This window comes from Phocoena phocoena, chromosome 1, assembly GCF_963924675.1.
Source record: "Phocoena phocoena chromosome 1, mPhoPho1.1, whole genome shotgun sequence".
Classification (NCBI taxonomy): Eukaryota; Metazoa; Chordata; class Mammalia; order Artiodactyla; family Phocoenidae; genus Phocoena; species Phocoena phocoena.
This window is the reverse complement of record NC_089219.1, coordinates 61,050,642-61,064,163: the sequence shown is the minus strand read 5'-3', so window position 1 is coordinate 61,064,163 and position 13,522 is coordinate 61,050,642. Positions and strand designations below refer to the sequence as shown.

Genomic DNA, 13,522 nt, shown 5'->3' with positions numbered 1-13,522 from the left:
TTTATTATTTTTCTACTTCTTTGAAGTGTAAGGTTGTATTGTTTATTTGAGATATTTCTTCACATTAATGTGAGAATTTATCACTATAAACCTCCCTCAGTACTGCTTTTGCTGCATCCCATAAGTTTTGGTATATTTTGTTTTCATTTTCATTTGCCTTAAGCTATTTTCCAATATCTAATTTCCTTTTTGATTTCTTCTTTGATCTAATGGATATTCAAGAGTATATTATTTAATTTCCCCCTATTTGTGAATTTTCCAATTTTCATTCTTAGTTGATTTTTATTTTCATTCCATTGTAGTCAGAAAAGATACTTGGTAAAATTTCAATCTTCTTGAATTTGTTAAGACTTGTTTTGTGACCCAACATGTGATCTATCCTGGAATAAGTTCTGTGTGTGCTGGAAAAGAATGTGTATTCTGCTGTTGGTTGGAATGTTCTATATATGTCTGTTAGGTTTACTTGTTCTATAGTGTTGTTCAAGCCTACTGTTTCCTTATTGATTTTCTGTCTGGATGTTTTACCCACTATTGAAAGTAGAATATTGGCATCTCCTACATTGTGCTGCTGTCTTTTCTCCCTTCAGATCTGTCAATGTTTGTTTTGTATATTTAGGTGATCTGATGTTGGGTCCATATAAGTTTATAATTGTCATATCTTCCTGATGAATTGACCCTTCTATCAGTCTATAATAACTTTTTTTGTGATAGCTTTTTACTTAAAGTCTATTTTCTCTAATATAATTATAGCCACCTCTGCTTTATTTTGGTTACCATTTGCATGGTATATCTTTGTCCATCTTTTTACTTTCAGCCTATATGTGTCCTTAAATCTAAAGTGAGTCTCTTATAGACAGCATATAATTGGATTGTGGGTTTTTTAACCCATTTTTTAATCCACTCTATACCTTTTGAATGAGGAGCATTTGCATCCCCCCCCCAAAAAAGTATGTATGTTGAAATCCTAACCTCTAAAGGTATCAGTAACTGGGGATTAGGGGAGGTGATCAGGCCATGAGGGTGGAACCCTCATGAATAGAATTAGTCCTCTTATAAAAGAGATTCCACAGAGCTCCCTAGCCTCTTGCATTATGTCATGACACAGTGAGAAGTCTGCACTCCAGACGAAAGCTCTCATCCAAACATGCACCATGATCTTGGACTTCCAGCATGTAAAACTGTAAAAAACAAATTTCTATTGTAAGCTACCCAGTCTGTGCTATTTTGTTATAGCAGCCCAGAAAGTCTAAGACAGCTTCTTTACAATGATTCTTTTGAATTCTGGTCAGGTAATTCATATATTTCCATTTCTTTAGGGTTAGTAACTGGAAATTTATTTTATTCCTTTGGTTGTGTCATGTTTTCCTGATTCTTCATGTTCTGTAGTTTTGTGTTAAGGTCTATGCATTTAAAGAAAGAGCCACTTCTTCCAGACGTTATGGATTGGCTTTGACTGCAAAGATCTGCAACCTGGCTAGATTCTGGAGCTTTGTACCTACGTGCCCCAACCTCTCTCTCAGGATCCTGTAGTCTCTTACTCCCTTTGGTGTCCAGTTGTACTGGGTTCTTTGGCATTCGATGTGAGGTGGGATGGACTGGTCTCTCAGGGAGTGCACTGAAAACTGATGATGTTGGAGACATGTTCCACTCCTCTCCCTCCTTATTAGGCGAGAGGTGTCAGTGCTGTTTTCTCAATCTTGTAGATCTGTGCTGGCTTCAGGGACCCTCCTTCCTGTTTTCCTTTGCTCTTATCTGTTCAAGGCTTCCAAACAATGCTGATTCCTTCAGCACTTGGTGTGAGGCAGGACGGAAACCAGCCCTGTGGATGCCCAGTGAAAGACAGGGAGGCCAGGAATGTGCTCCATCCCCCCGACCCGCCACACACAACTGTAGAAGTCACAGGCTCAGCTGATCTCCCTTGGCGCTGAATTGTGCCAGTCTGGGGGAGGAGTTGAAGCAGATCAAGTTAAATCCCTCTTTTTACCCATTTCAATGCAGCTGTGTTCAGTTCTGTGTCTGGTGTGCTGCAACTTCTTAATTGGATTCTGGATTTCTCATAAACATAAGATGGGACTGCCTATTCCACCATTTTTCTGACGTAGCTCGGAATACTCAGGTGAAATTCATTTTAATGATACATTTATTCTTAACCCAATATATCCAAAATCTTATTTCAACTCATAATGCATACATATAAGTTGAATGCATACATCCTAAACCTGAGTACAGAAGCATAACTAAATAGAGGAATATTCTTCTCAATAACTAGAAGTATGAAAGTAGATCACCCAAGTCTGGTATGGTAACTCCATAAAAGCATAAAGAACTCAGGTTCCATCTAACGTTCTTCTACCCACCTTGAGCATTTGGCTTTTGTCCTTATGGTCACAAAATGACTTCTATCTTCAGGAACTGCATATGTATTTTAGGCAGGAAAAAAGTTTAGGGTAAAGTACACAAAAAAAGGAGTATGCCAACTGAGGCTGTAATCAATATTAACAAAAAAACTGGCTTTCTCATTAGCTCCATCCAGTAGAATTCCACATACATCTCACTGTCTGGGTCATATAGCTATTCCAAGTTGCAAAGGAGTCTAGAAGATGAGTGTTTTTCATGGTTTCACTGATGCCTCAAAAGAATAAGGCTTCAGGACTTCCCTGGGGGTGCAGTGGTTAAGAATCCGCCTGCCAATGCAGCGGACACAGGTTCAATCCCTGGTCTCGGAAGAGCCCACATGCCGCGGAGCACCTAAGCCCATGTGCCACAACTACTGAGGCTGTGCTCTAGAGCCCACGAGCTGCAACTACTGAGCTTGTGTGCTGAAACTACTGAAGCCCACGTGCCTAGAGCCCGTGCTCTGTAACAAGAGAAGCCACCGCGATGAGAAGCCTGCCCACTGCAATGAAGAGTAGCCCCTGGGGCCACCACTAGAAAAAGCCCATGTGCAGCAACGAAGACCCAACACAGCCAAAAAAGAAAAAAGAATCCATAAAAAAAAAAAAAAAAGAAGAAGACTTCTGTTAGTAAAGGAGAAGGGAGGGAGGGATATTGATTAGGTAACTAATTTATAACTGAATGCTATGTAACACAGGTAAAATTTCTTTCATTGAATTTAATTATATATAAACATTTTACAAATAAAGTAACAATAGAAGGACCTACTTTTACACATAGTTCTTCACAAATGAATTTACTCAGTGATTCAATTAAATTTATGACTTATACAGTTAAACTTCAAAGAAATGTCGGTGATCCTAAAGGAATTAGACTGAATCAAAGAGAATTTTGGTAACTCTAATCCTTGTTCCTTTTTGTTAATTCTTCAGTGTCTGTAACTATTTACCAGATAAACAGTATCTTGTTCTAAGTCCAAAGTCATAAACCCTGTCACTTGAGAGATAACATAAATTAGTAAAAAAAAAAATGGGTAAAAATATTTTGATTACATATTAAGGATTATTGAATATTCTTCAAATCTAGAGAGAAATATGCTTTTTTCCATTTTTCTTGAAGTACACTAACCTTTGGATATGTTTTTCATTTTCCCACTTTTAAGACATGGTATAGAGAAATAGTTCTCTACTGTGAGAAAACTAACAGTGCAAGCACAATTGATACATTGATAATGCTGACGCTATTGGCATTGGCAACTAGAATTGGAAAGCCAACTGTGAGTGCTTGTGTCTGTGGTATATAGGAGAGAACCACCCTATGTAAAAGGGCTCCTACTACCCAGAGCTAGGCATTTATTACCACGCAGAAGCTCAGATCCAGTGTTGCCAGATTATGTTTAGGATCCAGATATTTTATATGAAATTTCCTGAGTTTTAACTGTTGGCTCAAAAAAAAACCTTAAGAACAATGTACGAAATAGACATATCAGATTTGGATTATGACCTATGAATTGGATGCTTCTGCTCTAGAGAAAAACCCAGAAATTTTGCAAAATGCCAGGTCACTGAAAAGCAGTTCAAGAACATCAGATTTTGGACCTGGTACAGAGAGAAAATAAAACCAGTAGGCCAGATTTGAGGGAGAAGGAAAATAGAGATCACGCATGATATGCCTTGAGTCATAAAGGTATAATAGGTGCTTTAATTATATTTTGCAAAGACTCTTTGTATAGACTTCGGACCCATTTTAAATACTTTTCAAATAATGATAGTAACCAATGCACTTCAATAAAAACAGGACTGGATAGAGTGGCTGTTACCAGTAAATGCTAATAAGGGTCAATAACTGTTTGGCAGACAAGGTACTAGGTCTTAACTTTTGATCTACAAAAGTCTCCAAGGCTATATATTAAATAGGAGCAAAAATCTTTGGAGGGATAAAAAAAGAAAACTACAAGTTGGATAAATAAAAATTTAAACCAAATAGCAGGATGGTTTAAAAGATAGTCTTTGGAATTAAGCAGATCTGGTTTAAAAGCCAGGACTTGCCACTTAGTTCCGTGAAATTTAATAAGATTTAAATTTTTTTTTAAATTTACTTCTTTAAGCATCAATTTTCTCATCTGCAAAATCTCGCTAATGATAGTTCCTATTGTAAGGATTACTGTAATGCTTAGACTATATATGTAAAGCACTTAGCAAAGTACCTGGCACATATTAAAATCTTCAATACCTGATATATAGATTCTCTGAGGATATGCATATATTTTTATGTATATTTAAATATACAGTATTCAAGAAAGCCACTACGTGCAAAGCAATTCCACCAGTTTTACCAGTTCAAATTATTTCCTTGAAGATTTGAAATACTTATACTATACTCATTCTGTAGCACTTAGGTTAACCGCAGGGTATTAGTTTTTTTCCCTGGTTACATCAGCATTTTTTTAACTTAAAAAGAAAAACATGTGCCCTAAAGAACAGCTTAAGTTTTACTGTGTTTTAACCACAATCTCATTTTTGCATGGATTTAGCAAATCAGGGGTGTTTTTCTTTCAAGGAAAAGGTGAGAATTTGAGTGGCTGCATTTGACACATGTGTTGTCAAATGCCCACTGAAGCTTGGAAATCAATCGACCATGTTTCTCTCATGGAGCAATAGGAACAAGACAGAACATGCCTGTGATCACAGGTCTCCCCTTAGGGTTCTTTTGAGCATGGGAGAAGAGTACCACATTTGTCATCACTTTTTGAAATCCCAGAAATTGCCTTTCAGTAGAAGACTCTGTTCCCTATAAAACTATTTTCTACATTTTTCCCAGCATCATGCAGGCCGGGACTACCTCTGTGTTGTACGCAATTATTGTATTCTATCTTATACAGTAAGTGCTCACCAAGTGTTTGTTGCGTGAATGAAGCAGAGTCCCATCTTTTTATGTTGATAGTTCCCCTGGTAGACAAAATTTGAAATGTTCAAAACAGCACTTAAAGTTTGCTCCATTCGTTTGAACAATTAATTACTCATATTAGTTTTGAGTGAAATAAGCAAGTCATTTCTTATGGGGTTTTTTCCCCACAACAATGAGCATATAATAGATGTTCAATAAATATCTATTAAACTAAGCTTAACTTCTAATCTTTTCCATTTCCTTTTACAACAACCTAGCAAAGCCAAAGGATACACAGGTTGTTCCTGAACATAAAATGGCAATGTAATGAATTCATAAGACTGGAAATCCACAAACCATGACAGGAGAGCTAATTTTAATAAAAGAGGCAGCATATGTGTTTTGAGTTAAGAAAGAATAAAACATTCTTATTCTAAATTAACACTAATTTTTCCTTAACTATGAGGCATGTTGAAGAGAGAAGATAATGAGCCTATCTGGTTTAAAGTCCAAAATGATTGCATTAAATAAGGGCATCAGGATATTCTGTGACTGCAAAACTCATTGGGTTACCTATTACAGCATTCAGTGGTGACCTAGTTTGAGCAATTTGAACAAGGGAATTAAGGTTTCTTAGAGGAGAAATGACAGCAATTCCAGTTACATAAATGTAACTAATTCAATAAAATACCATTTTCCCCCTAGAATTTATTAGCAATCAACTAGATTAAATAAGTCTATATACAGACAGTTCCCATTAGTAACCTCTCTAATAATAAAACAGGTAGCATCATTCTGGATAATGTAAAAGGCTTGACTCTAAAAAGAACAGATGTGACTACAAAATTAAAGTACAACAAAACAAAACCTGAACCCTGAAATTTTAGGAAAAACATTTTGTTAATTTATTAAGTACATCTCACCAATTCTTGTATATATGTCTGAAACATTCCATATATGCTTCAACTCACACTGAGTAGGAATTTAGTTTTTGCCACATATATTTTCTACTTCACTTCTCTGTGAGGAATGTATAACTATATTTGCCTTAAATATGTAAATTTAAATTTGTATTTAAATTGTCTTGAATATTTTGCTTTGAATTTGTAGTGGGACTAACACACTTGAGAAAATGCATTAGGAAATTTATTCACTTCCTAAACCATGTGAATTCCAAAGGGAAAGTATTTTCTTATTTCTCAGAAGGTAAAGTAACATTAGAAACTAAAGAAAGGGGGCTTCCCTGGTGGCACAGTGGTTAAGAATCTGCCTGACAAATGCAGGTAACACGGGTTCAAGCCCTGGTCCGGGAAGATCCCACATGCCATGGAGCAACTAAGCCCGTGCGCCACAACTGCTGAGCCTGAGCTCTAGAGCCCACGAGCCACAACTACTGAGCCCGCTTGCCAAAACTACTGAAGCCCGCGCACCTAGAGCCCGTGCTCCACAACAAGAGAAGCCACCGCAATCAGAAGCCCTCACTCCACAGTGAAGAGTAGTCCCCGCTCTTCACAACTAGAGAAAGCCTGCACGTAGCAATGAAGACCCAAAGCATCACAAATAAATAAATTTATTTTTTAAAAAAAGGAAGGAAGACGTCTGTGTGATTAGATAACATGATAACAGAGACCAAAAGTTCACTGCAAAATTCTGAAATCCTCCTCTCTCCCTTCCTTGTCTCTATGCACATCTCTCCTTTCCCTATCTCTATGACAGAGCAACCACGAGACAATATTTCACGTATACCAAATGTTATAAATACTGCCTAAATCCTAATAAACAGCTTTTGCTTCTGTTGATCTATGTTTCTGTTTCCTAGTTCATTCATTTCTCTTTTTTTGCTTCCTTTCATCAATTTTTTTCAAATTTTTGTGCTGATACTTCAATAATTTGAACTATTTTCAAACAGCTATAAAAGAAACTCCATGTACTTTTTTTTTTAGCAACTTCAATGAGCAGAAATTTCAATGACACTCAATTCTAAAAATGTATTGTAATTTTCATTGTGATTTCCCCTTTGTCTCATGTAGTAGTCCTTTTTTAGTTTACAAATCTATGGAGCCTTCCTAAATAATTGTCTATTCTTCACAGATGTAGAGAACAAACATATGAACACGAAGGCGGGGAAGTGGTGGGGGTGTGGGTGGTGTGGGATGAATTGGGAGATTGGGATTTAATATATATACTAATATGTATAAAAAAGATAACTAAATAAGAACCTGCTGTATAAAAAATTAAATAAAATTCAAAATAATAATAATTGTTTATTCTTGACTTCTAATTTAATGTACTGTGTTCAGAGGACTTGCTCTGACCTTCACTGAGACTTCTTTTGAGAACTACTACCTGTACCTAATGCCACTGTTTATAACTGTTTTATGTACCCTTAAAAAGAATGTATATTTTCTACTTTAGGGTACAGATCAAGCTATTATTTTTGTTCAAGATCATTACATTTTTATCTACTTGATCAATTTCTGATAATGGTTTGCTAAAAATCTCCCAGTATCTTTGTGAATTTATCAAATTTACCTTATAATTGTGTCAGTTTTATATTTTGAGACAATGCTGGGTACACAGAAGTTCATAATTTTTATATCTTCTTAGTTAATTCTTCCTTTATTATTATGTAATAATCTTTATCTCTGCTTATGCTTTTTGCCTTAGTTTCTACTTTGTATAATTTTGTTTTGCCAACTATTTTAAATTATAATTTTCCTGATATATATTTTAATTATCTCTTTATTTTCTATCTTTCTACGTGGTTTTGTTTCAGATTTGGCTCTTGGATACATCATATATTAATAAATGGATTTTGTAATGTTTATCCAATCTAATTATGTCCTCAGTAGTGAAGATTAATCAATACACACTTATTGAATCTTCATGTGTACTATCACCCTGGTCATATTTCTAACATTTTCTTTTTTGTTTTCATTTTTTCTCTTTTGCTGCATTCTGTTGGATTGTTTTACATATAACAACAATAATGATGATGATGATGATGATAAATAAAATTTAGCATTTAGTGTAGGGTATATATTATAAGGGCTTTACATGTACAAATTCATTAAACCTTCACAACAACTCTATAAGAGAAAGACTATTAAGATCCCCATCTTGCATTTGAGGAACTTGAGGCACTGAGAGGCTAAGTAACTTGCTCTAGGTCACACAGCCAGTAAGAGATGGAGCTAGATCTGAACTTAACAAGTCAAGTTCCAAAAATTACACTCTTAACCACCACACTGTCCTCTTCTTAAGGTACCTTTTACAATGATTTTTAAATGACTCTGGTTTCAGAAAAGGATTTAAACTTACATCTGTAAGAATTTCCAAACTACGAACATTTTAAAGAGTCTGACATCAACAATGGAAAATAAGCACAAACTTTCTGAAGAACTACTATAATCTTACTCTTCTATTCATTGCCTAAAATTGAGAAAGAGTGGAGGAGAATCACCACATGGCCTCATGATTCTTTTAAGTTGCATTTTCGAAGTCCAAACCATTTACAAATTAAATTCATTCTAAGAAAATCTATTTTGACTTGTAGAATATAGAGCAAATGATGATCCAGGGTTCTTTAGCCTAGGTTTTAAGAAAGTCTGGCAGCTTCTGCTTTATGCTCTTTGGACCCTAAGCTGGTATGTAAGAAGTTAAGTAACTAGAGAGAGAGGACCTGTGGAGCGGCCCTGAAGGATGCAATGCAATGTGGAACACAGGCCACATGAAGAAGCACAAGTGTCAGAGATGTGAGTGAAGAAGCCCTTCTCAATCTTCCAGTCCCCAGCCAGTCTAGGCATCGCAGCTGAGGGACTTCATGGAGCTGAAACAAACCATCCCCATTCTGCCCTCTCCAACATGAGAAATATTTAAATGTTGCTGTTTTGAAGCTACTCCACCTCTTTCACTTCCACATCAAAGTCTCACACTGGTACATATAATTGCTGAAGCTTATGTCACATGCCTGTGGTAGCTGTAAGGATGTCCACAGATCTCCATCCTGACTCCTCCATTAGGGGGCTGGGAAATAACATGAAAGTTTCTCTCGTATATGAAAAGATAATGGCACCCATGAATAAGACAGATGGATACTACACATACCTAACAGTCATGATGTGGAAATGTGACCAACTAACCCTGGATCGTGGAGAGCAGGGACTTTAACTGCTGAATTAAGAAAGAACTGAAAAGAATCTAGCAGATGCATAGCAGTCACAATGTGTTAAGTAAACGACAGAATTATGAAATGCTGATCACATTTTGCATATCTCTCATTTCAACAGATATTAATATCTGTTTCATGGTGGGAAAAGAGTTTCGTATATATTTTTTCTTTTTGATGACTATCATAATGTGGGGATGGGGGAAGCAGAAGTAGTAACAGCTTCTGAGGACTAGTAACGAAATTGTTTAAGTGAAAATGGACATAGAATAGTTAAGATAGCCTAATTAAACACTCACAGACATAAAGAACAGACTTGTGGCTGCCAAGGGGAAGGGGGTTTGGGGAGGAATAGACTGGGAGTTTGGGATTAGCAGATGCAAACTATTATATAGAGAATGGATAAACAACAAGGTCCTACTGTATAGCACAGGGAACTATATTCAATATCCTGTAACAAACCACAATGGAAAAGAATATGAAAAAGAACATATACATATATATACACATATATGTCACTTTGTTGTACACCAGAAAGTAACACAACATTGTAAATCAACTATACTTCAATAAAATATAAATTAAAATATATATATAACCTAGTTAAGTTATTGAATTTCAAGGACAAAGAAATAATACTTCAGTCACTCAAGAAGAAAACATATGTGATAGTTAATTTTTTATGTCATATTGACTGGGCTACAAGGTACCCAGCCATTTGGTCAAATATTATTCTGGGTGTGGCTGTGAGAGTATTTCTGCATGAGATTAACATTTGAATTGGTAGACTGAGTAAAGCAGACTGTCCTCTCTAATGTCGCTTAGACCTCATCTAATCAACTGAAGACTTGAACAGAACAAAAAAACTGAGTAAAAGGGAAATTTACCTGCCTAACTGATTGAGCTGGGACATCAATCTTTCACCTTCAGACTAGAACTTGCACCAATTGGCTCTCCTGGTTTTCAGGCCTTTGGACTCAGACTGAAACTACACTGCCAGCTCTCTTGGGTTGCCAGTTTGCCAACTGCAGACCTTGGGACCTCTCAGCCTCCATAAGCATGAAATATATATATATATATATATATATATATATATATATATATATCTCTTATTGGTTGTTTCTCTGGAGATCCCTGGCTAATACAAGTCACCTACAAGGAAAAAAAATCAAGCTAACCTCAGACAGCTCCGCGATATTCAGTGCTAAAAAATAATAGAGCAAGTTTTTGAAGGAAAGAAACCCAATGTCTACAGAATCTTGACGAAGGTAACCCAAGAAGTTCATACATTGCCAAATTGTACTTCAAACATAAAAGTAATAAATATCTTCACATATGCAAAATCTCAGGAACACATATCTATAAGCCTTTTTTGGACAGAAAAATCTACTTGACAGTGAAATCCAACCAATCAAGAGATGAATCGACATAAAGATTTTCTTAAATAGAGAAGCTGTGGTGAAACAAGTGATAGCAAGACTTGTGGTTAGAGAACAGCACGTAAATGTCATAAACTTGAAAACATGAAAATGACAACTTACCTAAAAAATTAGCAGGAGGAGGAAGGGATGGGAGTAAACATAAAAGTACAAACTATTTTCATTTATCATTATAGCAAAATAATAGATAACATTTAAAAAATACATCATAAAAACATGGCTCCAAAGACTTCACTTTTTTCATAACCTTTTGTTGTTAACCTTAAAAGGATACTTTACAAAGTAATATCTCTTTTCATGGATAAACAGTCACTTAAATTTAGCAATTCTTTCCATTTCACCCATTTCTTTTTCTTCCTTTAAAATTATATGAATTTAATGTCAACTTAAATTTAAAATGTTTAATATAAAAAGCAGTAGATATAATCTTATTATTAAAAAATTATTTCTCTCTAATGTCTATATGGAAAGGTACATTGGAAAATACTAGAAAACTTTTTTTATATTTCTGAGAAAAACTAAGAATATTACATTCCACCAAAATGTTTTTCACGGGCTTCCCTGGTGGCGCAGTGGTTGAGAGTCCGCCTGCCGATGCAGGGGACACGGGTTCGTGCCCCGGTCTGGGAAGATCCCACATGCCGCGGAGCGGCTGGGCCCGTGAGCCATGGCTGCTGAGCCTGCGCGTCCGGAGCCTGTGCTCCACAACGTGAGAGGCCACAGCAGTGAGAGGCCCACATACCGCAAAAACAAAAACAAAAAGAAAAACAACAACAACAAAAAAAATGTTTTTCACATTTAAATAGCAACAAACATTCTCAAGCATGAAAGAACCCAGGGAATATAACAAACTTGAGACTTTTCTGGGAAAAAAATGTATACTTTAAATTGTGCCAATAAAATTAAACCAATAAAGAAATGAATGTATAATTCAAATTATTTTTATTTTAATATAATGAGAGCTGAAACCATCTTCATCCACACAGCTTACTGTCTATGTTCACACGACTTTATTATTCCACTGTCCTCATCAATATAACTTTACTATTCCAGGAAACTCTTGCCCAGGAAGATAAAAATAACATTTTTGTTCATTACAAGAATTTTACAAAAGATTCATAAACTCTTCAATAAAAAACAGAAATAACAGTTTACACCCCCAGACTCTGGACCCATCACCTCAAAATCCACAAATTTTAAACTATTAGACTATGATTCTTACCCAATTCTAATCAAGCCACTACACTGGAAGTCCAGGCTTAAACAAGACTCCAAGACTCTCATAAATATCCCAACTTTGTCCTCCTCCCTCTAAGATGCTAAGACACTGTCAATTCAGTGTTTCTCCTTACTGTGGTAAGAATAAATGCGGCTTTGTCTTCTCAGTGAGTTGTTTGGGTGGTATTCTAGGGTAGCCAGCATTCAACAAAAATCATGACTAGAAAAGAAAAAACAACACAGATCAAGGCAAGAAAGTAACGATAAGAAAATCCAAGCATACCTTAGAAACTAAGGATAGGAAGGAGGAGAGATGGGGTGCATAAAAGCTGGAGACGAATAAGACCAAAATTCCTTAACAAAGGTCTGAGGTGGGTTCCACTTCCTTAAAAATAGGGTCTTGAAGAGAGCTGTTGCATTCCTTCCTGGGAGGCCGAGTGAACAAAGCCCAATCTAACACCTTTGCTTCCGTCTTAAGCAGTGCTCGTCAAGTGTGGCTCACGGACTGCCCACCTCAGAATCATCTGGAGTGTGTAACAGCAATGCTTTCCCCCAGACCCTACTAGCATCTCTACAAGGAGGCCTTGGAACTGTCATATTTAGTACGCTCTGCGCATTAATAAACCTCACACCGAATTAGAGAATCCCTGAGCTAAAGGGTACAACTCTCATATCTAAATTACCCTTTCCAGGGGCCCCGGTGGCGGCCGCGGTCTGTGCAGCGGCGGCAGGGAGGGGTGTGGTGCGAAGGGGTGGCGTTGGGACCGAGGTCGGGAGCGGCGGAGACGAAGCTGGGCAGGACAGCGGGAAGGCCAAGGCTAAGACAGTGTCTACTCACAGAGAGCTGGGCTACAATTTCCCGTGGGCTGCATCCACAGACATTTTAAGACTCGCACCACGAGCCACAAGGAAGAGCGGGTGCCACTGTGGTAGTGCCCGGGCTGTACTTCAGTAGCTGGCGCCAGCAAGGGACGCTTCCGAGGATCTCGAAGTTACACGGATCACTCCGCGCCACGTGCAGCGTGCGATCCGCGGAGACGAGAGGTTGGACTCGCTTATCAAGGCTACCTACCATAGCTGGGGGTGGTGTGATCCCTCACATCCGCAACTCTCTGATTAAGGGACAGCAGAGAACTGCTTAGATAGTTATTTTAACTGACATTCTTCCTCCGCCGTCATTGTACTGTAACTGGGGCAGAAGAAAAATAATGGGGCTATGTGGAATTTTTAAAACTGTTAAGTGGAAAAGCATAGAAAGTTGCTTCAGACTTGCTAAAAGAAGCATTTGTAGGTTCTTAGACTCGCAGTTTGAAAAAAGTAGCTTTTGGGGGACTTCCCTGGTGGTCCAGTGGTTGAGACTTGGCCTTCAAGGCAGGGGGTGCAGGTTCCATCCCTGTTGGGGGAGCTAAGATCCCAC

General features: G+C 37.2%; 1 pseudogene; it reads left to right on the top strand.

The window, feature by feature from the left end:
• The first annotated feature begins 3,892 nt into the window (after positions 1–3,892).
• LOC136129788 (histone H2A.V-like) lies at positions 3,893–13,247 on the top strand (annotated as a pseudogene).
• The last annotated feature ends 275 nt before the right edge of the window (positions 13,248–13,522 follow it).